Source organism: Aulostomus chinensis, chromosome 17 (assembly GCF_037954235.1).
Source record: "Aulostomus chinensis isolate RoL2024-O1b breed Wild chromosome 17, RoL_Achi_v1.0, whole genome shotgun sequence".
Lineage (NCBI taxonomy): Eukaryota > Metazoa > Chordata > Actinopteri > Syngnathiformes > Aulostomidae > Aulostomus > Aulostomus chinensis.
In genome coordinates this window covers 11,448,253-11,474,003 of record NC_141336.1, presented here as the reverse complement: position 1 = coordinate 11,474,003, position 25,751 = coordinate 11,448,253, and the positions used below count along the sequence as shown (strand labels likewise).

Genomic DNA, 25,751 nt, shown 5'->3' with positions numbered 1-25,751 from the left:
GTATTTCAAACTCATATATTCACACGGAAATAAGGAAATGCAACCAAGAGGTGAAGTGTCAACAGTCCACAGAGCGGAGGGGCATCTCAGGTACTTAAAGGGAAACACAGAAAAAACAACGTGCGAAACAGAAAATTCCAATGGCAAATCAAACTTTGGGGTTGCAAACTGCATAATTTTGAGATTTAAAAAGTTGTTACCATGAGATTCATTATAATTCATGGGAAAAAAATACTAATTATAAGGCAAATTAGAAGCTATGACATAAGAAGTCTAACTCATCACAAAAAGTCTCAACATAACCTGTCATCATTTGTAATTATGAGATAAATTGTAATAATGCGATGAAATGCAGAATCATGACATAAAAATCCACAATCTTGTGGATGTGCAGAAATAGATTAGTAACCAAATGATAGGGGAAAAAGTAAAATTATAATGATGTACAATGTTATGTTTAAAACGTCTCATTTCTTTTTTACTTTTAAAGCGGAGTTGGGCTTAAATACCAGCGTGATTACAACACATACAGAATTTATTTGTAGTAAGTTGTCATTTATGTAATTTTGCACGTGCTCAGTTTAGTCACGTCGTCCTGTAACTTTTCACTCAGTCGTTTGTTGATTCAGTGACATGCCACAACACACTAATATGCAAGAATTAGATGAGTACTCCTTTGTTAGCATTTATTTTATACAGTACCAGTAGAAAATGGTTATTTATAGTCTAATAACATTAGAATGTGGCCAAGTTTAAAAAAAAAGGGGGGGGGCACTGAGGAACCAGATAATTATGAGTTTCCAATGACAGTGAAAGCATTTTAGTCTAAAAATACTGCATATTGACATAAGAAACACACTAAATTTGTTTCATCGTTGTGACTTAATTGCAGAATCTTAAAGCCAACAGCTGACCATGCTTACATGACCAGATAATTACTGGGATGCATTTCATACTCCGGTCTAATGATTAATCTTCACGGGTCCAGCCGAATACCTCGGTGGAACAAACTCTGAATTATTAATACCCGGCTCAAAAGCCTTTCCTTTGTTCTTCTATCCAGGCCTAATTCCCACTGGCAACATTATTTCTCCATTTCTCAGACAGTCGCTCCTATAATATGTGCACAATTACGATATGATTAACCAAAAGCAGCATGACACAAGCTCAGTACTCAGTAATGTGTTTAATAAATCAAAATGCATTACATGTAAATCATGGGAACTACTTAACTTCAACCTGAGCTGGCAAACTGTGGTTATGGGAGATAAGTAGCAATAAAATCAACCCAAGACAAATGAGACATAAAACTAGGATTGTAGCTTGTAATGTATCAAAGTCAAGTTGATAACCTGCCAAATTCGATTCCCTTATTATTTAATTTGAGGTGTGTCCTGTTTGACGTGGGACCTCCCTGCTGCTCTTGATATGTGACTCCACCAGGTTAGTCACCACTGAATGGGGAGATAACACAGCTGATGTACTGTATAATTCAGGCCAAATGACACACCTTTAGTGTGCTGGAGAGACCTTTGTGTGGTCAGCAGTTGTAAATATGCAGTATATATGTGTGTGTGTGTCTATCACTTGGCAACATAGAGTGAAAGTTCACTCAAAAAGTAGAGCCTGGCTTCTCTTCACCGGCTTCCCGTCAGTTTCTGGATCCAGTTTAAAATTCTCCCACATGCTTTTAAAACCTTGAATGGGCTGGCAATGCAATACTTGGGTGAGCTGCCGCTCCTCCATGTTCCTGTCAGACTGATGAGGTCAACACACCAAACGCTCTTAAATGTTCAAGGGTGCAGGCTAGAACCTGAGATGGTAGAGAGCTGCTCCCAGTCTGTTGAGCTCTCTTCATGTTGGCCTTTAAATCAACTTGAATTTGTCTTTTGTTTATGGCCCAATTTATTGTGTTTTTAATTGCTATTCCCTATCGTTTTTGAGACTATTCAACACTTTGGTAAACTAAATTTGGTTGAAATTTGCTAAATAAACAAACAATGAGTGTCTCGACTTGAGCCCATAAATACCTTCTCCCTCCTCCATCACCTCTTCGTGACGACAGAGTGCAGAAAACGCCAGCCACGTATCTGACTGGAGCTTCAGTTCAATTCAATTCCTATCATTTTTTTGTCCCCAAGGGGCAGTTTGATAAAATGAATGGCATCTGTGCGAGTTCATGGAAGCACAAAACAGAAGTGTTCCAATTGGTTAGTATTTTTTTTGCCAAAATCAAAGTACTTGTGCATTACTGAGCACAAAGCTGCGTAAAGGAGACGTGGATAATTCCACACGGTGCCCTTGAGTGTTTGTAAATTACCGTTTGTGGACTTTTTTGCTGTTGTCAGTAGTTGGTGGTTATGGGGCATCATGAGTTTCAAGCTAAAAGCTCTTTCTGCGTTCTGGAGCCTCAGAGAAGTGACATAAAAGGGAAAAAAAAGAGTCCTTGTGAGCTCAAGGCACTGATTACTGAGTGCTTGAAAGTTAAATCATTCTTTTTGGGTGAAGAAGGCTTCCAAAATGCGTGCTTGACAATCATTGTTCTACTGTCACTTATGTACCTACAGTAACTTGTGGAAACTAAGATAGGCTGTTATTACAACTACAGCCTGTAGAGAATACCACACAGACACCTGTGGTTAGAACGGTTATTTTCAGTAGCCACGCTGCTGTTTTTCATTAATCCTTAATGTCAGCGTGACCTGTGATTGGTACCACAAAGAGGATGATGATGTCAGACATGTCTTGCAGAGTTGTGGTTATACTCATTACAACACAAGCAGTTCACATCCAACTTCCGCATGACTTTTGACCTGCGGGGACGGGTTAGAATCCTGTTTTGTTATGGTGTGTGTGTGTGTGTGTGTGTGTGTGTGTGTGTGTGTGTGTGTGTGTGTGCGTGCGCGTGTTAATCTCATTCCCATGACGTGTTCTTCAATATGTCAACCCAGATGTTTTTTTTTCTCTGAGTAAAGGTGGAAGAAAGATGTTTTCTTGGCTGATTGTTAGTGGATGAAGACTTTACTGATAAACTGATCAAATACTGTCCCTAAATGTCAGCAAGGCACAGTCAGACATCAATACAGACAATCCATCCATCCATCTCTTTTCTATACTGCTTATCTGTTAAGGTGTTAAGGGTTTTGTGTGTGTGTGTGTGTGTGTGTGTGTGGGGGGGGGGGGGGTTTAGAGCCTATCCCAACTGACTTTGTGCAAGAGGCAGGGTTCACCCTGGATGGGTGGATTAATACAAACTGGTTCCCACTTATGATTTGGCAGGATTCTCAAAGTAAAGAGGAAGTGGTGTGAGGACTGTTCTGTCTTCTTGTTAAATCACTGTTAAAATTTGAGTCATTCAGACAATTAATGTGTTGGGCAGATTCAAATAGTCATTAAAAGGTATATGTGTGTGTGTGTGTGTGTGTGTGTGTGTGTGTGTGTGTGTGTGTGTGTGTGTGTGTGTGTGTGTTGGGAGGAATCCCAGCGTCTTTACATGCAGACACCCTCACAGCGAAGTGTATGTCTGCCTCTTTTCCGCTACTTACTTCTCAAAGATAGCAAATCCTATGATGATATCATCTTTAATCGTGTTGCTATGGTAGCAAAACAAAACTCTGATGTTATCAGACTGTGCAACCAGACAGTTTTGTGCTTGTTTTTGCTTGGTCGGTGCCTGTAGAAGACAACTGTCTGCGTGAGTCAGAATGACAAATTCAAAAAAGAATATTTCAATTTTTCTGGTTTCCAATGACAGAGGACCAAATTTGCCAAAATCTTAATAAATAAATGATTAAACAAATCAATTACATTCCTTTAAAGGTACAAGAGAAAAAAAATGAGAAGAAAACAAGTAATTCAAAAATATACATCCACAGAAGCTTTATAAAAGCAGAGAATAAAAGTCAAGATTTACCTAGAAGAGTTTTAACAGAGCTGAAATCATTTTTAGAAAAATGTATCAGGGCCAAAATGTTCATAATATTTACATTCCAATGTTGGCTGACAAACCGTTAAAGATTCCTGATCCAATAGCACGAACATGCCGATATCACCTGTTATTTATCTGTCATCGCCGACTACAGGAGCTCAGGAGTTGTCAGGTGCTGTACCTGAAGAAATGGCTGGGAAATGTAAGGTTCAACATTTTTCTGTCTGAAATTCTGTCAGACCAACAAAGGAACAAGACAAGGGTCAATACTGGTCCTGTAGTTCTACGATGGTCTAAGCTGAAAGACCAGAAGCGGCTGAAAAGCCATGCTGACGTCACCATTTTTTCAACTGAAGAGGTAAGCTAATGTTTGGTAACTGACAATAGCAATTGTACAAGTAAGCAACTTTAGCCTCTGACAGGTTCATGTTGTTATCATTAGTGTGTGACAACATCAGGAAATGTATGGCGATGAGATAAACCACCACTTGACTATTCCAACTCTGATCATACGCGGTTGGTTATGTCAACCTCGCAACCAGTAGAATAGATAATCACCAGGAGCGAGTGAGATACCTACAGACCGGGAGGACTAAATGTTGCTCATCACACCTTTACATAGAACATAAATAATGCAAATAAATCTGGGCATTAATTAATTCCTATACTGTGACATTAATTGATATTTCTGTTTTAATTTGCTCCATAATATTTAACCATGAGGAACATCCAATCACTGTTGTTGTTATAATAAGTATTCTCCGAGATTCCTCTGATGTTTAGCGGGATCGCTGGTGTTGGCTGACTGTGCTTGCATCATGCATGCTGTAGCATGTATGATGTCCTAAAAGGAGATTCAAGTGAGGCATCTATTTGTGTTAGTAGCCAAGTCATAAGGCTACAACCTTCATTTTCAAACTGGCCCAAAGTGTAACCATTGTTAGGATGATGGTGTTAGCATTTAGCTGCTGTTTTAGCAGTGCCTCACTCTTCCAGACTATAGCAATTGGAATTTTTGAGCACGACCCATCCAGGGTGAACCCCGCCTCACGCCTGACGGCTGCTGGGATAGGCTCCAGTCCCCCCTCCCCCCTCCCCCCCGACCCTTAACAGGATAAGTGGTAGTAAATGGATGGATGCATTTTTGAGCAGGCAGCTTATAGGCAAATTTAATAATAATGATGGTTTCTTCAATTCCTTTGATTATAATCTTTTTATATTTTATTCACAGTGATAGATTTACAGGTTTTACTGATGGGGCCCATGGAATGAAAGGTTTGCCTTGTAATTTCCTCCGTGAGATTGTTTCCATAAAGTCAGAGAGTGCAGGAAAAGCCCTCAGGCGATTAATCAGACTTAATTTCTCCAAGCCACCCAGGTAGCCAAGGGTCACGCCTCCCGGACTCCTTGTCCAGACCAGGATGGCTTGTTGTTTACCCGGTGAGGTTGGCCGTGATGTCTCTATTCCTTCCTTGTAATTACACGTCTCAGTCATCAGCCGTGCACCTTTAAATTAGACATCATTGAGGTTTTATGCTCTACATCAGAAATCTGTTACAGTAAATACGCACAAACTGGTACCACATGGAGACATCAATGTGCAGCATGAACAGTCTAAAGCATGAAGGCTACTGCAGACAAACATAATTCAGACTGTTGCAGAGATTGATCTCCTCTGTTGGCAGATTCGAGAAGTTGCAGCGCACCATTTAAAGCAACGTAATGCCATGGTGCACTGACGGGTTTAAATCCAAGGGGATGCTACAATTGGCTGTTGCATTTTGGGTAGATAGGGTACAATCAACAGAAAGAGGTAGTGCACATACATGAGCATTTTTGTGCTAGCTGGCTTTAAAAATGTGTTTGCACATCAGTGGGTCTGTACACAAGGTTTTGTACTACACTGAGATATATCTAAATTTGCATGTTGGAGGAAATTGGACTTGTGCATGGCCTCATTGTTTCCCTAATCATATTCATTTGCCAAGCAGCTTCTGAGGGCTAATTGTGCCTTGAAAGTGGTTAAAATATAAACTAAAGACCCCTTATTCACTGATCGAAAAAAGCCAACACCTGCTAACATCTGGCCTTTGTCTTCAAAGTGTAAGGGATTAGTCACTATTCAACTGCGGGTCTAATGACCCTGCAGAAAACGTGCTCAGAATAGTATGGGTGAAAAAATAAAATAAGGGTGAATGAAGTCATTTGTGGCAGAGAAGATGATGAGTTAGTAATATGTATGAGTATGATTTATGTATGACAAATATTGGAGGACAGAGAGGAGGAGAGAGAAGCCCAGTGCACCATGGGAGATCCCCCAGCAGCCTAAACCTATAGCAGCATATCTAAGGGCTAGCCTAAGCAGCCCTAACTATAAGCCTGATCAAAAAGGAAGGTCTTAAGTCTGCTCTTAAAGGTCGAGAGGGTGCCTGCATCCCGGACCAAAACTGGTAGATGGTTCCACAGGAGGGGAGCCTGATAGCTGAAGGCTCTGGCTCCCATTCTACTTTTAGAAACTCTAGGAACCACAAGTAACTCTGCATCCTGAGAGCGAAGGGTTCTAGCTGGATAATAGGGGACTATGAGCTCTGTCAGGTATGAAGGAGCCTGATTGTTGAGGATTTTGTATGTTAGAGGATGAATTTTGAATTCTATTCTGAATTTGATACGGAGCCAATGCAGACAAGCCAGTACAGGAGAGACATGGTCTCTTCTACTAGTTCTCGTCAACACGCAGGCAGCAGTATTTTGGACCAGCTGGAGAGTCTTTAGGGACTTACTGGTGCAGCCTGACAGGGGGAAATTGCAGTAATTCAGCCTGGAAGTGACAAAAGCATGGACTAGTTTTTCTGCATCTTTTTGAGACAGGATGTGTCTGATCTTAGCAATGTTTCGTAAATGAAAGAAAGCAGTCCTAGAAATTTGCTTAATGTGGGCATTAAAGGACAGATCCTGATCAAAGAGAACTCCTGCTGGGGGCCAAAGTAATACCTTCCAGGGTACCTATCTCATTAGATAGGGTGTCTCTAAGATGTTTTAGGCCCAGCACAAAAACTTTGGTTTGATCAGAGTTTTATAAAAAGAAATTAAGGGTCATCCAAGTTTTTATCTCCTTTAGACAGGCCTCCAGTTCAGTCAGCTGATTTATTTCATGTGGATGCATTGATAAGTACAGCTGTGTGTCGTCAGCATAGCAATGAAAATTAATTGAGTGTTTCCTTATAATGTGACTGAGAGGAAGCAGATAAAGGGTGAAGAGGATTGGTCCAAGCACAGAGCCTTGTGGAACACCATAACTGACTGGAGTGGTTTCAGAGGAACCATCATTATTTAGTACAAACAGAGATCGACCTAGTAAAATGACCTGAACCAGTTTAGTGCAGTTCCTTTAATGCCAATGACATGTTCCAGTCTCCGTAGAAGGATATGGTGGTCAATGGTATCAAAAGCTGCACTCAGATCTTGTAAGACCAGCACAGAGACGAGTCCCTCATCTGATGCTAGTAGGAGGTCATTGGTAACTTTGACTAGTGCTGTTTCTGTGCTATGATGAATCCTGAAACCTGACTGGAAATCCTCTAATAAGCTGTTGCTATGGAGAAAGTCACAGAGCTGTTTAGCAACTGCTTTCTCCAGAATTTTGGAGAGAAATGGAAGATTTGATATTGGTCTGTAGTTGGCCAAAACTTCTGGATCCAGGGTTGCTTTTTTGAGAAGGGGTCTAATTACTGCTACTTTAAAAGGACTGTGGGACGTAACCAGATAACAGCGACACATTGATCATATCTAAGAGGGAGGTGCTAACGAGGGGTAGAGAGTCCTTAAACAGCTTAGTTGGGATGGGGTCTAGAAGACAGGTGGATGGTTTAGAGGAGGAAATGATTGAACTGAGCTCATCAAGGCTAACGGTAGAAAAACTGTCAAAGTGTATGTCTGGTTCTACAGCTGCCTCTAAGGCTTCTGAGTTTATAGGTGCCATGTTGTCAGCTGATGGCAGGAGGAGGTGAATTTTCTCTCTGATAAGGAGAAACAGGGAAACAGGAATGCTTGGTTCAGTAGAGCTGTGGCTCTCTGTCAGTCTGGCTACAGTACTGAAGAGGAACCTGGGGTTGTTCTTGTGTTCGTCTATTAGTGTCGAGTAGTAGGCTGCTCTCGCTATACGAAGGGCTTTCTTATAGCTTTTAAGGCTGTCTTGCCAGATGATGTGAGACTCCTCCAGTTTGGAAGAGTGTCATATTCTCTCTAATTTCTGCTTTTTTTTGTTTAAGCTGTCTGGTTTCTGAATTGTACCAAGGTGCTTGTTTCCTTGGATTTATAGATTTAGTTTTTAGTGGGGCAAATGAGTCCAAAGTTGATCCTAAGGTGCCTGTTGCACTATTGATAAAATTATCATTTAGGAGGGACTAAGGTTGACAACATTTTCCTCTGTAACAATGGGACATGACACTGAATTTAGCACCAATGGAATCGCTTCCTTAAATCTAGCTACAGCCTGATCAGATAAACATCTGGAAACCACTGTTTTCCTGAGTGGAGTGTAGTTGATTAGTGCAAATTCAAAAGTGATTATTTTTAGTCATCATTCAATCAGTATTGAGTTTGAAAAATGGACCAGATTAATAAAATATATTAAAAAAAAAAAGACAAAACATTGGCACTGCCCTCCGATGCTACTTTCAACTTTTTGTTTAGCCTGCTTTTTTTGGGGGGGGGGATATTTTGCCATGGGAGAGGGGTCGGTCTGCTTGGTTTTTTTTGGTTTGTTTTTTAGGTTTAACCAGATTTAAATACATGCATTTACACAAGTATGTGCAGTGGGAAAAGGGTGTAACTCGGCTTTTTACCATTTTTTTGGACATCAAAAGTGTCACGATCCAATCAAGTGAATCACTGCATGGAAAACTTATGAGGTAGTTAAATACTTTTATGAGTGAGAAAGAGATGGGATTTGACGTCCATTAATGAAAATTATGTCATGTTTTCCTCTGTTCAAAGAGTCACACTGTGTTTTTATTTTCTGTTGGTTATGTTACGGGGTGACCTTTGACCATGTGATCCATTCACAGCTGACCGTGAAAGGAGCTCCGTGTGAAAATCGTCACACACAGAGCAGCTACTGTGAGCTACCGTCAGATGAATCATGGCGTATTTATATTTGCGCTCTTAAACCCTGCTGCGTGACATCACAGCCTGCATCCATATTGGTTGTGGGAAAATCTGCAAATCTGTGAAAGTACTTCATCATCCAAGAATCCCGAAAAACCAATCCATTTGACATGTAAATTGCATAGACATTAATCAGAAAATTAGAGTCAAAAATTACTTCCAGAGCTGCAAACTCAGACTAATGTACATCCAAAACAATCTCTTCTCCGCCTGCTCCTAATGCAGCAACGTTTTCATTGTTTTGTTGAATTTATGCACAACACAGCCATAAGACAAAATGATCAACAGGGCCGATGCAGAGCACAACAAACTCAAACAAACCTTAGCAGGGTGAAGGGTGCCTTACTTGTCAGGGGAAACCAGTAGAAAGTGATTGGGCGAGATGGCTGCCACTTCGACCTGTTCTTCTGTAATGTTCGAAACTCGGCCATCTTTTTGCACAAACACTGCTCACTCACAAAATTGGGCTTTTTACTTCTGATAGTGTGTTTCACTTTGAACACGTGCGCAGTTTCTGCTTTTCATTTTTGTGTAATCAAAACTTCAAATCCCAGTTAGAACACTGAAACGCTGGAGCACTTTCTTGTGGTTGCTACGGTGATTTTCAGTCCCCGGATTGATTATTTGCTGCCACATCAGAGGTAAAGACTTGATTACTGTGGGACGCTGACGTCAGTGACGACTGTAATTGTGATGTAATTATAAGAAGGAAACTCTCGAACACTTTGATGATCCATGCAAGTATGATTGCATACAGCCACATTGTTTTCAAAGATTTACCCGAAGCATCATCATCAGCATCATCACTCAGCTCACTGACACACTGAAGATGATCCCTTTCTTTCATCACATTGTTGCGCCTCTGCTAAAATTGACAAAATTTAGCTTGTTCAAGCTTGTCGGCGGGGAAACAGGAGAAGTTCTTCTTGACTGTGCATGAGAGAGAATGTGACTAAAGCACATGAATATTGGGTGACTGTTGGGATATTCTCAGTAAAAAGCATTCTTACTTCATATCTGTATCCAAAATACAGAAATGAGAGTGAGAGTTGTTGCAAGAAGAAAATAGTGTACGCGCTGGTGACACTAACGGAGAGATTCCAGTACAGAAGCTGAGAATGGACATGCTTGTGTGGTTTTTTTAATACCGTTAGCACAAGTCAGTTACCTTGAGAAGCTCGTTTGCTCATGATAATGAGCTAATTTATCTTGTAATCAGGAGGAAACAAAAAAGAAATGTGGACGACACAAAAAGCTAAAAAAAAGAAAAGAAAAAAAAGCTAAGTTAGTTGGGGTCACTGCTGTGTTATTTTGAGATAATGGATTTAAGAATAAATGAAGCAAGCACGGGTATTCGTGTACACTTTGTGAGAGATTCATTTCAACCCTCTCAACTTTCCCTTATCAGCTAATCAACACCACCGACACATTCCTATGTCATTATACTGTGTTTCCATAAAACACAACACATTTAATTCTCCACATTTTGGGTCTTTAATGTTTTTAATGCATTTAGAGTGTCTATTGTTGTTGGGCGCTCCATAAATAAACTTTCCCGTCCGTGCGCACCTACACAACACCAACGAGCGTGTCCTCAGTTTGAACCGGCAGACTTCTAGTCACGGGTTCATGTTCATTTCCTTCCGTGGTTGCAAAGCGCCACCTAAATATTCTACCGTGTTTCTGGAAGAAGTCAAAGAAATGTTTGTCTTGGCTGTCTTTCAGCTGTTGTGTATTCAGTCAAAACAAAGACCCTCATGCATGTACCAACAGACGTGCATGCATGTACAAACACTGGTGGGTAAAACCAGGCCATATATTTACATCTTGACGTGCACTGCAGGGAAAGAAAAGCCTATACTGGGCAACATTTTTGTTAGAAAAGATCATGTGAAAGCAGCCAGCTAGTATGAATTCAGAACATCCACTGAAGCATTGCCCTTAATGCACATTTCATGTTGGGTGCTGGCACAAGCCACAACCACAGTCCTGGTATTTTGCAGAAAAAAATGTCAAACAAATAAACTTTGCGGTTCATTCCCATTTCCTTGGAAACGGGTAATTGTTTATCAGGAGGGCTGCTATAGCAACATCTAGTTCCTCAATAACAGGAAATGAACAGGCCGAACGTTTTAGAGGATACGATGTGATAATTTCCTTTTAAAGACATGACAGAAAATTGCGTGTCACTTCACATCAGATTGACTTGAAGAGGCACACACAGATCAAAGTCAGGATGAGCAAACATCACTTTTTACGGTTTTATAATCCTCTTTACATTCCTTTAACGGTAGGAAGCCAAAAAAAAATAAAAAAATCCCGGAGTCATGAAGAAGTGAAACGTAAAACATTTTAAGGTAAAGTATCACTTAAATGAATCCTTGTCAATGTTAACTCTCCAATGAACCCATCTACCCTGTGAAACAGGAGACTCACCAGACAGTACATTTTAGCAACCAGCTGCTGGGTACTGTAATTAGTGTGTAACTTTGAATGTGTGTTTAATTTGTAAATCACTGTTAAACAGTTTGATGCAACTTTGAGTGTGTGTTTAATTTGCAAATTACTATGAAACAGTTTGAGATGATGAGCGGAAGAGCCATGGTGTGGTGTATTTCCTGTGGTGTGGGATACTAACTAGGGAATGCAAAAGGTCAGTTTAGACACTCTTAAATGTAGGCTCTTCAAGAGGAAACATTCACATAAATCACTGAATTAAAAAACAACTATGTGCTGAAATAAAACTTGCAGCTTGTTGCTAGGATGCATCCATATTTCATCAAGGACTCCATGTATGTCATGAACATCTGGTTCTGCAACTACGGTCGATACCCCCCCAGGAGACCAGTTCTATCTATTCCTTATAATTTGTTGCACGTATGTGTCAAATTGTTGCACAGCATTATCTGTATCTGACTGAGAGAGAAACATCATATTTCACTGGTAACAATGGGAATCTTTCTCTGGAGCTCCAGCGTCCTGTGCAGGTCACACGGTTTGGTATTTTGCTGACATGGAGATTATTTACTTGTCAACATTCTCGTGTCAACCAGGATTGTTGTTTTTTTCTGGAATGCTTCAGTGTTGCTGTAATGACAGACCTCTGTCCCTGAAGTGGCACCGGTCACAACTCAACCTGTGGTATAACCAGAAAACCTGTTTCAGCGTGTTCCTGCTCCTGGAGCCACAGGTTAAAAATATCACCTCAAATTTACTGTCGAAAGCAGCTTACTGGAACGCATAAGAAGAGTGGTAGCCAGTAAAAAGGCAATCTGGATCAAATTAGGGGTCTTTTATTATAAAGAGCATGACTCTGATTTTCCACAATCAGACAATTCCTTTATAGAAAAGTGCACATGGACTGGAGGTGGGAAATTACTTTGAATAAAAGCACAGAAGAGGTCAATTTCGGCGGAGAACGACTCTGGAACACCCCAATGTGGTTTAATGGCTTTCATTGATATTCTTGCTTTTGCTAAGTCTAAATGTTTCCAGCTGAATGGGAAACTGGATGTTTATACTACTCTGTTAGGTTACTTTGTTTTAGACCTCCACACTTTTTACTTCCCCCTGTCTTGCATGTCTTCAACTTCGTTAACAGATGGGTTCCCGGGTCCACTAGCAAACGCTGTTCTTTCTCTCAATATATTCTAACACAGCTGTGCTTCAGCCTAAATCATCATTCCACCTCACAATGACACTGTTAACATTGCCAAACTGTTTCTTATTATTTTTGACCATCTTATTGTAGCGCCCAAATGTTTCCTCAACAGCACAAATTGACTGGAAAATGGTGTAGGATAAAAAGCAGAGTCGCCCCCCCCCCCCACTGGCCATTAGAAAGAATGGAAGGAACTTTTGTGTTGGCTTCACAGTTTACACAGTCTATGGTACTCAACAAAAATATTACATCCTTAGTGGAACATGAATACGTGTGCTAAAATGTGGGTCTTTGTTGAGATTTGCCATCAGAGCTATGAGGTCCTGGGAGTGAGGACAGCTCAGCCTAGTTATTCATCAACAGTCCACAGCCACGACAGCGTCATTCAGTGGACACATTGTAGGAATTATCTAGATAACATGGCCACAGATTATTGGTTTGGTACACCAATTTTCATCTAAAATATGTTTAGACTTTACATAAATAGAGGTATTTTACAATAACAGAAACTGTATTCTTCTCTTTTCCAGGAAAGGATACTCCAAGCTTGACCTGAAGAATCTAAATCCCCTTGGGGGTTTCCCAACTGATGATTCAAACCTTTGTGTTTCAGGGGCAGCCCTACAGAAACAAGTTTTATCGAAATTCATCCAGTAGCTGCCGAGGTATGTATGGACTAAAGTACTGTACTTAAAAACAGACACTCATTGTCATGCCTATTCACACAGTTTGCAAGGAAAAAAGCTAGAAACAACCAGAACAAATGAAATATCAAAAGTTGGTCTCTGTGCTATGTATTCTACACTCAGACTGGTTCTACAATCCAGCTTCCAAGGACAATTTAGTGCATCAGTCCTGGTCAAATGGTGCCAAGTGTTGCGCAAGACGGATGAAGGAGCCATCTTTTGTCCACGCCAAGAGCCGATGATGCAGTCGAGAGTAATGTTAGAATGGCCAAGAAAGAGAAAAGAAAGCATGCTTGTAGGTTCTCAGTGGGAAATGCTCTCAGACTTGTGGGCTGGCCAAGTCTACAGCGAGGTGTGACAAAGACCCACTGAGTTCCTAAAAACTGAAAAATGAGCCGTGATGTAGCAAATGCAAATCCCAAGTTTGAGTCGCTGCATTTCCATGTATGTGTGTGTCTCCCTATGGAGAGTTAGCATCCTGACCAAAATTAGCTACTCTTGAGCAAATGAACGAATCTTAACACATTTTGAGAAGTACCAGAGGGAAAGTCAACAGATCCTAAATCATATGATGGTTGTCAAGTGATATTTGACACATTGCAGTGAAAGGTGGTTGGATCTACAGTAGCGATGGAGGTTAACGGAAGAAGGAGGTTAATGGAAGAAGGACGTTCCTCTGATTTTTGCTCACAGACAAAAGGGGAAAGGGGACCGGTGAACAAATAGGGTGTTGTGCAAATGCTAGTTGGGATGGAGGAGAAAACCAAATACAAAGCATACGAAGAGTGAATATTCAACCAAATGTCAGACATTTCTGCTGTCTATTTTTCTTCTTATTGATGCAAGTGGAAAACTATAGCACTGAGGTTCAATCTGAAAATTTGTCAGAGGACTGTCGTACGTCAGGCTGTGAAAACAACTTGTAGTGGAAATAATAAAGAAAAACAGTCCATAACCTTCATTATATTAGTAACAAGACCATAGGTTTCTGTTGCTACATTCAGACATACTAATATACTATCACTCAACATCCCTTTGTATAAATAAACAATAGTGTGGATTTTTTTTCAAAAGTAAAAATCAGTGCAAGTAATCACATAATGTTGTCTTGCTTCTTGGAAGCATCACCTACATGCAATGATGTGATCAAATTCTTACAAAAACTTCAGACTTCAATGAAACATATTATAATGTTCCACTACAGCTGTGTCAATCACGATCTGCCATTGTCTGTAATGTAATCCCCATTGCATTACATCATTGGATAAGTTTGCTGCATCTTGCTCATTGCTTCTCATTTTTCCATGGGAATCTGGTTTAAAGGTCATTCCTCCATTTCACTTCCCATTCTTGGTTACCATCTGGCATGGAAAGTCTCTGAGTCCCTCAGGGCTCAAACCTGGGGCCCATGCTATTCTATGCTAAACTTTCAGCCATCTTATCTCCTCTCAAGGATTCCTCTATCACTGCCAATGGTCAGTGCGTTCAATACTTTTGTGTACAAGGTTACACTATGCCTGTTAAGATATATAACTCTACTGTGCTAAGTTTTAGTCCGCCAGCCAATTAGTAGCTTTAGCACCTTCATAGTATCTAATATTTGTGAGTAGTTGAGTCAAATTCTATCCATCCATCCATTTTCCTTTTAAGGGTTGCAGCAGGGGGTGGGGCTGCAGCCTGTCCCAGCAGCCTTTAGGCGAGAGGCGGGGTTCACCCTGGACAGGTCACCAGTCCATCACAGGGCCAACACATAGAGACAGACAACCATTCACACTCACAGTCACACCTACAGTCAATTTAGAGTATCAGTCAGCCTCGTCCTCTCTTGATGTCTTTGGACTGTGGGAGGAAGCTGGAGTACCAGAGAGAACCCACACAGGAACAGGGAGAACATGGAGACTCCACACAGACAGACCCCGTGCTCAAGCTCCAACCTGGAACCATCTTGCTGCAAGGCAACAGTGCTGACCACTGCACCACCGTGCCGCCCCTTGAGTCAAATTAAGAAACAGAAAAAAATATGACAATAATAATCACTTTGACTGAGAAAAGGAATTGCCTCTTTGATGGGTTACAGCACATTTAGAGGGAGTAACCTCTCTCTGTAGCAGGTCTGGAAAATCCAAGTAGCTCGCCTCATCCACCGCATCGTGAAGCAACAGTGGTTTATTCTTTTAAAAGCTTCAAGCTGGTTTCAATCTCACCACACTTAATACATGAATGCTATTAGCATTCATCTTTAAAATTTTCATCCAACAGATGCCACATAAATCCCACTTCAGATCACTCACTGAACTATTTGTTCACAAAGTGGAGGGGAGTACATGCCTGTGTTTGTCATGGTTTGCAGTTTGCAACACTAGCTTCTCCAAGGTACCCTGAATGCATCACCTCTCACTCCCTCAGCCAACCTCCTCTGCCAATCAGTCTCTATCACCTGCACCTGTCCCATAGCTATTTAGGTCTCCCTCTCCCTTCATTCTCTGCCAGATTGTTATGCTCGATGCCCAACTCTCCAGCGTTTTTCCTTGGACTGACTTCCCGGCTTCGACCCTGCCTGCTTCGACTACTCCCCCCTGCCTCAGCCCTGGTAACCACTTCTGCCTTGATTCGCTGCAAGACTGCCTCTGTTTTTGCCTGACCATTATTGTGGTTACGTTCCTGGCATCCTCGGAATAAAGGCCATTACCGATTCAACTTCTGTTGCTCAGTGTGTTGCATTTGGGTCCATAACCCCCACCGTTTCAGTGTTGTCCTTGGAAGTCAGCTTAAAGACAGGCAGCAGGAACAGTGACTGGTGCTGCACTGTACACTTCATCCAGGCTAACTTCATGGTCAGTCAGTAACTTATTAGCCAGTAATTTATTAGGATAACAAATACAATAGTCCTTCTGCCATGTGGCTGTGCAAATTTAAAATTTTTGCATTCTTTCTGGCAAAAATATGGTCAAAAATCTTCCTCTTGAGGGCCTCAGTTTCAGCTACAGTAAAATACCTTATGTAACAATTAATGAAAATATGTTTCAAGAAACTCATGAGGGAACAGATACACTGAAAGGGGAGTTTATTTTCAGGTCAAACCACATTCTTTCCTTTTGGACAGAAACCTGAAAATCCTGTAATTTTCCTGTATAAATGTCTTCTCAGACCAAATCAAATAATGGTTCTTGAGGCAGGGGGATTTTTCATCCACATATCTGGCTACTGCTGCCACTACACTTGTGAATATTCAAGCACCGCCAGTATTCTTCATCTATAAGAAGCATCAGCATCCAGACATGTCTCCATTGTGAGTATCCTCCATCTCAGGTCTGTCCATCACCGAGGATGAAACTGAATAACTTCTGTATCATCACTCCTGCTTTAAGGTATGCTAAGCAATAAGAGTCTTCCGAAATCATACGATAAATGACAGCTGATAGAAATAACTTGGAATGTGTCTGGGAAACTTTGGTCTCCTTGGCAACCGCCTCCTCATAATACAAACAGTCTTCAACTCCCTAGCTAGGCCAATAAAAGGCAAACACAGACAAAATGTTTTCCCAAGTGATACGGTTTGGAGGGTCTCTGTGGTTGGCTTTCACTATGTGGGAACTGAGGACTATGTGACCGCTGGAGAACTGAAACTACATCACCAACAGCTGCCGTCTTTGCAAGTGAAGTGTGCAGAATCGGATGCCCCCCCCTTTTTTTTTTCTTCTTGTGTTTGAGGTTTTGCTCCAGTTTATGCCCCATTTGGTGGCTTGTATTTCCTGTTTGGCTGCATGACAAAAGTACGCAGACAAAACACAAATTACCACTGAGTTGTCGAATTAGCTTGTCGGCGTTTCATAGAGTCGCATTCTTACTATCTGTCGTCTCCTCTCATTGACATTCTATTCATTGCTCATCCTCCTCCACAAGTGTCAACAAAGGGCTTGCAGTACCCCTTCCTCACTTGTTTCCATTTCATTTTGACACCGGACCCATTGTACATGGTCTACCACATATTCAAAAATGAGAGACGCTGGAGACGTCTGTGGCCTTGGATGCTACTTTGGGCCATTTATATGTAATATATACTGTTTTAGAATCCATTCAAATAACAGATGAAACCTTCAGGGCGTTGTTGTGCAGACATGTAGCAACATAAGAGTTCATTTGAAACTCTCAGTGAGATGTTTGGTGCTTGGTAGATTTCATACAAAAAGTTGATGACTGTTTTTATGCCTCTGCAGATGTGACAGTCCTGAATTAAGGGCTTTACATTTTTTGGGTTGTCCTCCCATATGTCCCATTCTCATTAATGCAGTATCTCAGGAACACCTTGATGGTATTTTTTCAAATTTTGCATGTCTTAGACTCAAGGATGAAATGGTTTACATGGTCAAAGGTCAAGGCTGCATGGTGGTGCAGTGGTTACTGCATGTTCTCCCTGTTCCTGTGTGGGTTCTCTCTGGTACTCCAGCTTCCTCCCACAGTCCAAAGACATCAAGAGGGGACGAGGCTGATTGATACTCTAAATTGACTGTAGGTGTGACTGTGAGTGTGAATGGTTGTCTGTCTCTATGTGTTGGTCCTGCGATGGACTGGTGACCTGTCCAGGGTGAACCCTGCCTCTCACCCGTAGCCGCTGGGATAGGCTCCAGCCCCCCCGCGACCTTTAACAGGAATAAGCAGAAGAAAATGGATGGATGGATGGATGGATGGATGGTCCAAGGTCACTGTGAACGCACATATATGGCCACAAATCAAGAATTCACACAGTAATTATGATTACATTTCACATATAGGTCTAATAGCACAAAATGACCACGTTATAACATTTTATATTCACAAGATAAACTACCACATGGCAGTCGTATGACTTCCAAAAGAGTGTTTGTCACAGTGGTGGTGACCAATGACCTTTTATTGGGTCATCCTGGTGGCCGTGGTCATTTATGGCAAACTGTTAGAAATTCTCTCAGGGTGTTCCATCGCCACTCATGTGAGATGACAGTTACCTTCACCTTTGACCCTCACAAATTTTTTCAATTCCTCCTCGAGTCCCATTGGCTGTTTTTGGCAAATCTGGGGAAATTACCTTAAAGGTTCCGTCATATACATTATGAGACCAGAAAAACAGAAATATAACTGGTGCTGGCATATGGAGATGCAGAACAATTACATATTCTAGTTTTCAACTAAAAAAACTTTTATACAGCAGATAGAAACCTGGTCAACAGTGATATGTGAAAGCAGTGAGGCTTTAGTCTAAAACTATGGTCTTAAAATACTTGAAAAAGTAAAGCCAGAAGATAATTCTCAGTAAAATTTCAAATAAAAATGAAATATTTTGTTCCACCTGAAATATCACCAGTGAAACTGTATCTATTATCCGCTGTCTTTCTATGTACAACTTTTTGTTATCAGTCTTCTGTGTGATGCTTTTGGTGAAATAAAAAGAAAACTTGTTCTTTCATTTGATGGCGACTGTGACTCTGACTGTGATTCTCAGATTTAAATCACCCTGGAGACAGAAGAAAGGCCAAAGTGCACACATATTTCCTCCCTCTTGCTCCATAGTTCAGTTAACATTTCACTCGGTGCACGAGCAGATTTAAAGGCACAGCCCACCGACAGCTGTGACTCCAGAGGTTTCTGTTCTGTCTTCTATCTGCATTGTTAATCCTGCCAACCCAATGAATACAGTTAGAAAAAAGAAAACAAAACAAAACACCAATAGGTGAAAAGACTGCCAATTTTCCTTTTTAGAAACATGGCAACAGAGGGTACTGAACGTTCCACATTAATCAATAAATGTCGAGATGTCACTTTTTTTTCAGTTTTTACTTTCGACCCTGCAGAGAGTTTTATGATCCACAGTTTCACAGTAAAAATAATACGGCTCTCTAATCTACGTGCTTTTCTTTAAAGGATTCTTAAAATGGGATGATATTTCATTCAAGTGCCACAAATTGGTGTTCTTGAGTTCTATTTTTTTTTCCTTCTTGCGTCAACTTTGTATGAGCCAATTGCAGAAAGAACCAGCCATGCGTATTTAGCTTGAAGCAAATCAACTGAAGGCTAACAGCACAAGCGTGCTCTTTTACCAGCTCTCACGTTCATAGTCAGATATCATCCGTTTCATTTTCATCCAGCCACATGTTCGGTAATCCACAAACCCATGGAGCCTCAACCAGCACCCTTGTGGTAATCGATGCTCCTGGTAGAAGTGTATTACAATTACTTATTAGCTCAGATCGAAGGGTTTGTGGATTACTGAGCATACGGCTGGATAAGGAAGATGATATGGATTATACCTGGAAAATTGGTGAACTGATATTTTTGCACGCTTTTAGTGTTGTTAGCTGTCAGGAGCCATGAAGGAGCTGGCTCCTTCTGTCACAAAGAGGTGATGCAGGAGGGGAAATACATCTTTGTCAAATCAAGACAGCTATAAATGAGTACTTGAAAGGAAAAATACAGTTTTGAGTGAAGTATTACTTCAACAGAATTATACATGAGTAAGAGTATGCAGAATAATGTAAGTATTTACGGTGTGTTTGCACTTAAGTTATACTCACTGTATGACTAACCTAGAATTCTTTACTTATACAGAGTTTATGTATCTTATTGAATATTGTACAGTGTAAAAGGATAAAACTGCATGTCTGGCAATCAACATCATGTGACTGTGAAGCATTACTGTAGCGTGAGGTGTGCATGGATTTGCGGTATATTTTCTGAAACTGACATATATTGGAAACAAGTGATGAAATGCAAAAAAACAGGACATGGTGACAAAGGAGGGAAAAGCCTCAGGATGGAGGTGATGATGAGGAGCCAGGCATGACGTGTGATCAGTTTAACAGCTGCTTCCTGCTGTCTGAAGGGCAGGGCTGCACGTTATGTAACCGATGTGACATCAGTAAACAAACCAAAGCACATTTTCAGAAATGAGACTGGCCTCTGCCTGAACATCAGAATAAACGGGGAGGTGAAGGGGGGCGGGATATGTGAACCAGAACTAAAGAATCCTTCCTCTATCAGAGCAAACAGATTCATAATCTCACTGTCACTTCTATCTGTTTTTTTTTCTACCCTTCACCAACCCGGATGTTGCTCTTGGAGCTACAATCAAAGAGTCTGTCTAACCTTGCTGACTAATCTGTGATATATTTTGGCAGCACCGATCCAAAACAGAGCTTATCCCTTTTGTCTGTGCCACCCGCCTTTAATTAGTCCCACCATGTTGGATCACAGTTTTACCTCATACACTGGAGGTGTGAGATAACCTGAAAAGGCAGCTGGTCCTTCGAGTTAGTGATATCTGCGCACAAAGAGAGCTCATTTCCCCAAAAGCGTGATAAAATTCCCTTCATCATGGGCTGGGCATGCCCCGGGGGAGCGGTGGGAGAGAGAGATACAAAGGAGCGTAGGAGACAAGAGGAAAGGTCTTGGCTGCAGGCCCAGTCAGAGGCAGCCTGCCATGGTCTCATGTCTCCTCACTGCTGCTGCTGCTCTCATCCGTTTGAAACAGCAGACGGCCCACCTGTGCCGTGTGATCGTTCATGAGGGGTTGCTGGAGGGGCAGAGATTTGAGCTGTCAGGCTTGCAAGGAGGTTCTGGGGTTCAGCGTAATGACAGTTCTAATGCCGGCCCATCTGGTTGAGCTCAGACTGAGCTGTCGCAGCCACAGGGAGGATGTGAGGAGCTGAGAGAGGGCGAGGCTCGTTGCTGTGATCTCACATCTGCTTGTCTCTGATAACATCACAGACACTCACCGCAGTAAGATGGAGTATGAGGGAGTTCTTCAGCTAAAGGTTTAGGACAGATACGCACACCGAGGTGTTATCACTGAAATATAAAAGATGTGCTCAAAAAGCTCCTTTTACTAATAAGTGACAGCACTGCTAAACCCAGCTGAGTCATAAAAACCTTTGGAATTAGTTACATCACATGTGATTTGGGTTATTATGTGGACCACTCCCATTACCGAAATAACCATAACTGTTTTCTAAATGTTTTATGATTTCCTGTGTTTGAGGAAACCTTCTGGGGACTTTGTGAAAGGTCCATAACCTTCAGGGACATTGGAGATGTTCTTAAAACATTTGAAGTTTCAAGATCTCTGTGTGACTTAAGAAGGTCATCAGTTTTATGGCCACATTGTAACATTTAACTTCTGAGATGTTCAACATGTTCCCAGATGGGCTTCCAAAGGTGATATGAAAACACTCTCCTCATGACTTCTTAAGAGGAAAAAGTTCATCAACTTCAAAATGACCAATCGCAGGACAGACAGAGAATACCCCCCCACCCCCCCCACCCCCCACCCCCCCCTTTGTGTGAGGGATGCTGGTACTCATTCCAGTGCAGTGGTCAGCACTGTCGCCTCACAGCAAGAAGTTTCCGGGTTTGAGTCCTGGCTCCAGCACAGGAGCTTTCTGTGTGGAGTCTCCATGTTCTCCCTGTTCCTGTGTGGGTTCTCTCTGGTACTCCAGCTTCCTCCCACAGTCCAAAGACATCAAGAGGGGACGAGGCTGATTGATACTCTAAATTGACCGTAGGTATGAATGTGAGTGTGAATGGTTGTCTGTCTCTATGTGTTGGCCCTGTGATGGACTGCTGACCTGTCCAGGGTGAACCCTACCTCTTGCCCAAAGACTGCTGGGATAGGATCCAGCCCCCCCCCCCCCCCCACACACACACACACACACAACCCTTAACAGGATAAGGAGTAGAAAATGGATGGATAATTTTTCATCATTTAATCAGGAGGTAAAGGATACTTTTTGCAGGACATAATTTTGGTGCAAGTGAAGTTAGAAAGAAAAATGAGGCAAAGGCAAAGCATTACGTCTCACGGCCCACTGTTACATTTTAGTTTTAACCTTACAAGTGACAAAGTTACATTATAAGAATTATTCTTATAATCTGTTCCCTCTAGGATAGGGGTCAGTGTCATTTTGCCAGTTTTCAGGATTCAGGATTTTCTTGGAACTTCTATCAGACAGTTTAGGAGAGCACATGAAGGCTACGTTCTCTAGGTCTCCTGTAGTTGAAAGCAGTGGTTGAAAGTAACATTACAGGATCAAAGCGTGACGTTCCCCAAATATCTACCAGTGTCCTGGAAGTCCACTAAATAATATCTCCCTAAACTTTAAAGAACTCCCTGCCATGACCGTCTTTGTGTAGGATTGTGGGTTCGACGGTTGTCGGACAATGTTCTTTACACCAGTGTTCTCAGAACGTTGCGGGAACATTTCTAGCTGGCTTGTTAGTCTCTGCAGATCAATATGTGTTCAGAAATGTGGAATCTAATTACCAGGAGGCGTCTCAGTAATTCATTCCCTCACATGCTGTCCTCCACCTAACTGGGACTGAAGTTAATCTACCGTGGGGGAGCTCTGTCTATACAGCTGCTTCACAGTGTCACAGGCGGACTGACACCTGACTTCTGAGAACTGGGTGTTATGAAAATGTTTTCATGTGTGACACCTGATGCCTCGTCGCTCAGATGCACAGTTTATCTAGAGGAATAATTTGACATTTGGAGAGGTGACATATGTACTCGCAGAGATTCTGAGAAGTGATAATTATATTACTTTTTCAATGATAACACTTCTTTAATAAAAGCACTCGGTCTTTGTAGTGGCAAACTTTGAGGTAGGTGTTAAAGGTGCTATCTGTCTACATCTCAACAAGCCAGTGCTTCATACTTCTCATTCCATATCAGCAGGGGGCAGCGGGGGAACTGGGCTGGAAAGATGACTTCAGGAGATGCTACAGTGCTTTTTTTTGGAAGTGATGGAGAACTGGTCCTGAAGATGGAAGTAACGCAACACCTTGGATGCCAACTGTCGTGAAACCTCAAAGACGAAAAGAAGAGGGAGCGGCGTTTCACCAAACATCTCCCCCTATTGTAAGAGACAAAGAAATGATAAGTTATTTATCATGAGTTACTCATGAAACTCTCGATTTACCAAACAATTTGCATTCCAACACTCTCCTGCAAGATTCAAGATTCTTCTGGGCCTAGCGATGCAGATTACATTGTACCATGAACTTCAAAGCTTCCCATCTCGTACTGCAACACTATTAACATGGTTTTTCTGGTTTCTTTATTTGTGCACAACATAGCAACATAAAAATCAACAAGTTGTGGCTTTATGTTATGTTATGTTATTTAAGTTATGTCATATAGCTTCTTTGCATTCAACCAGGCGAACTTGTTCTTGCATTTCCGATCTTTATGCTAAGCTAAGCTAAGCTAAGCTAGTTGCAGCCTGATTTCTTCCTGACAGACATGAAGATCCTCTAACCAAGCAGCAAGACAGAATGCATTTTTGTGTATTTCTTAAAATGACGACTCTTTAACATTGCAGAGTCTGAGGTGTGCACCGAAGCCACCCCTGGTCATGAGAGGCTGTTGCTTTACATTTGCAGGAAAAGTGACTCCCTCATTCTATTCCTTTCAGCATGGCTGTTTTAGTCATTTCATTGAGGCTTTTTTGGCATCTGTTTGGCGGGTTGAGCTCATGAAACATTCACAGCTCCAGTATACAAGTTCTATTTAGGGAATTACTGTAGACGATGGAAATACTGTAGTGTTTTATGAAGTGAGACAAAGTCCTGTTTTTCAATGAAAAGGAAATGAGTCAAAGGGAAAGAAAGATGCTGGGAACAACTGATGTCCTTAATTGAAAACACAGCTATGAATGATGTGACATTGAAAGGGATATGCCTGCAGAGGGAGTGTAATACAGAACCTCCACAGTATAACATTAGCGAATTAGTGAACAAATGCGGGTTCAAAGGAACAAATGAACAAGGCTCATTGTCTACAAAAGGAAGCGGCACAGTGGTGCAGTGGTCAGCACTGTTGCATCACAGCAAGAAGGTTCCGGGTTCGAGCCCTGGCTTGGGAAGGGGATCTTTCTGTGTGGAGTCTCCATGTTCTCCTTGTTCCTGTGTGGGTTCTCTCTGGTACTCCAGCTTCCTCCCACAGTCCAAAGACATCAAGAGGGGACGAGGCTGACTGATACTCTAAATTGACCGTAGGTGTGAATGGTTGTCTGTCTATATGTGTTGGTCCTGTGATGGACTGGTGACCTGTCCAGGGTGAACCCCACCTCTCGCCTGATGGCTGCTGGGATTGCATCCAGCCCCCCGCGACCCTTAACGGGAATAAATGGAAGAAAATGGATGGATGGATAATTTTTCACATTACGTCTTTGCTTTTGGCTCATGGCCCACTGTTACATTTTAGTTTTAACCTTACAAGTGACAAAATTTGGGCACCCCTGATTTAGGGAATAATTCTCATAATCTGTTCCCTCGAGGACAGGGGTCAGTGTCATTTTGCCAATGTTCAGGATCCAGGATTTTCTTGGAACTAATGCTAACTTTCTTAATCCTTGGGGTGCCAACAAAATGCTTAAAAATCTGGTAAATGCTCAACTTTTCAATATAGTCTAGTGCCCTACAGTGCAATTTGGGGCAAAACATCAGTTCTCAAGTGTTAAGTAAGTTTTTGCCCAAAAGTGTTTCAAAGACCAACCAAGTCTTCATCTTCCTCGGGGTGCTTATTAAATGTTTGTATCTCTGTTAAATGTCCTACTTTGCCATGACTAGAAGAAACAGTGCACAGCCAAAACTTCCTTACTATGTGCGTACAGGACAGAAAACCTATTGGAGGAGACAATCTGTCCATGTTGAGTAAAGAAACAACAACAAGCGAGCGCTCGCATCGTGCAGGTGGTGACAACTGTGGTCTCTGTAAGTCCTCAGTCTAATTTTGTCCTCAACAGATGGTTTCATTTGACCATAGTCAGTCCGAGGTGTGTGTGGCTCTGTCGTAACTGATTTGAAAACAATCAAGCTTTCATACGTAGGCGGCCATGTCACTCCATCTGTTTTGTATCCAGGCAACCATAGTTTTGCCAAAGCATGACCCTGCATAACTGCACCAAAGATGTCTCCAGAACTCAACCAAATGTTGGGGGGGGGGGGGGGGGGGGGGAGGGGAGTGCCTCATATTCTGATTCCGTGACTAAAACCACAGTGATGCCAAGCACAACTGTGCAGCCTGCACGTGTGTGAGAGCGTGCAGAGAGCAATGCTGCCACACCTGCGTTACAGGGAGACTTGAGGACATTTTTTAAAGCTGATGTAAGCGTGAAACCACTCAGGGCTTGGGTGCATTCTTCCTCCTGTCATGACGTCTGAGAGAGTAAATGTTGCTCCACTGACAGAGACATTGCCATCGTTTCATTCAGACAGTTATTCCTCCTCTAGGTTTCAGAGTATCTCTTTCGACCTCAGACAAAGCAAGCATGTTCCT

General features: G+C 41.8%; 1 long non-coding RNA gene across 1 annotated transcript; it reads left to right on the top strand.

The window, feature by feature from the left end:
- Positions 1-3: 3 nt before the first annotated feature.
- LOC147246284 (uncharacterized) lies at positions 4-14,494 on the top strand. Its single transcript, XR_015109831.1, has 3 exons — positions 4-90; positions 13,369-13,420; positions 13,565-14,494. It is a non-coding gene; the product is annotated as an uncharacterized LOC147246284 (long non-coding RNA).
- The last annotated feature ends 11,257 nt before the right edge of the window (positions 14,495-25,751 follow it).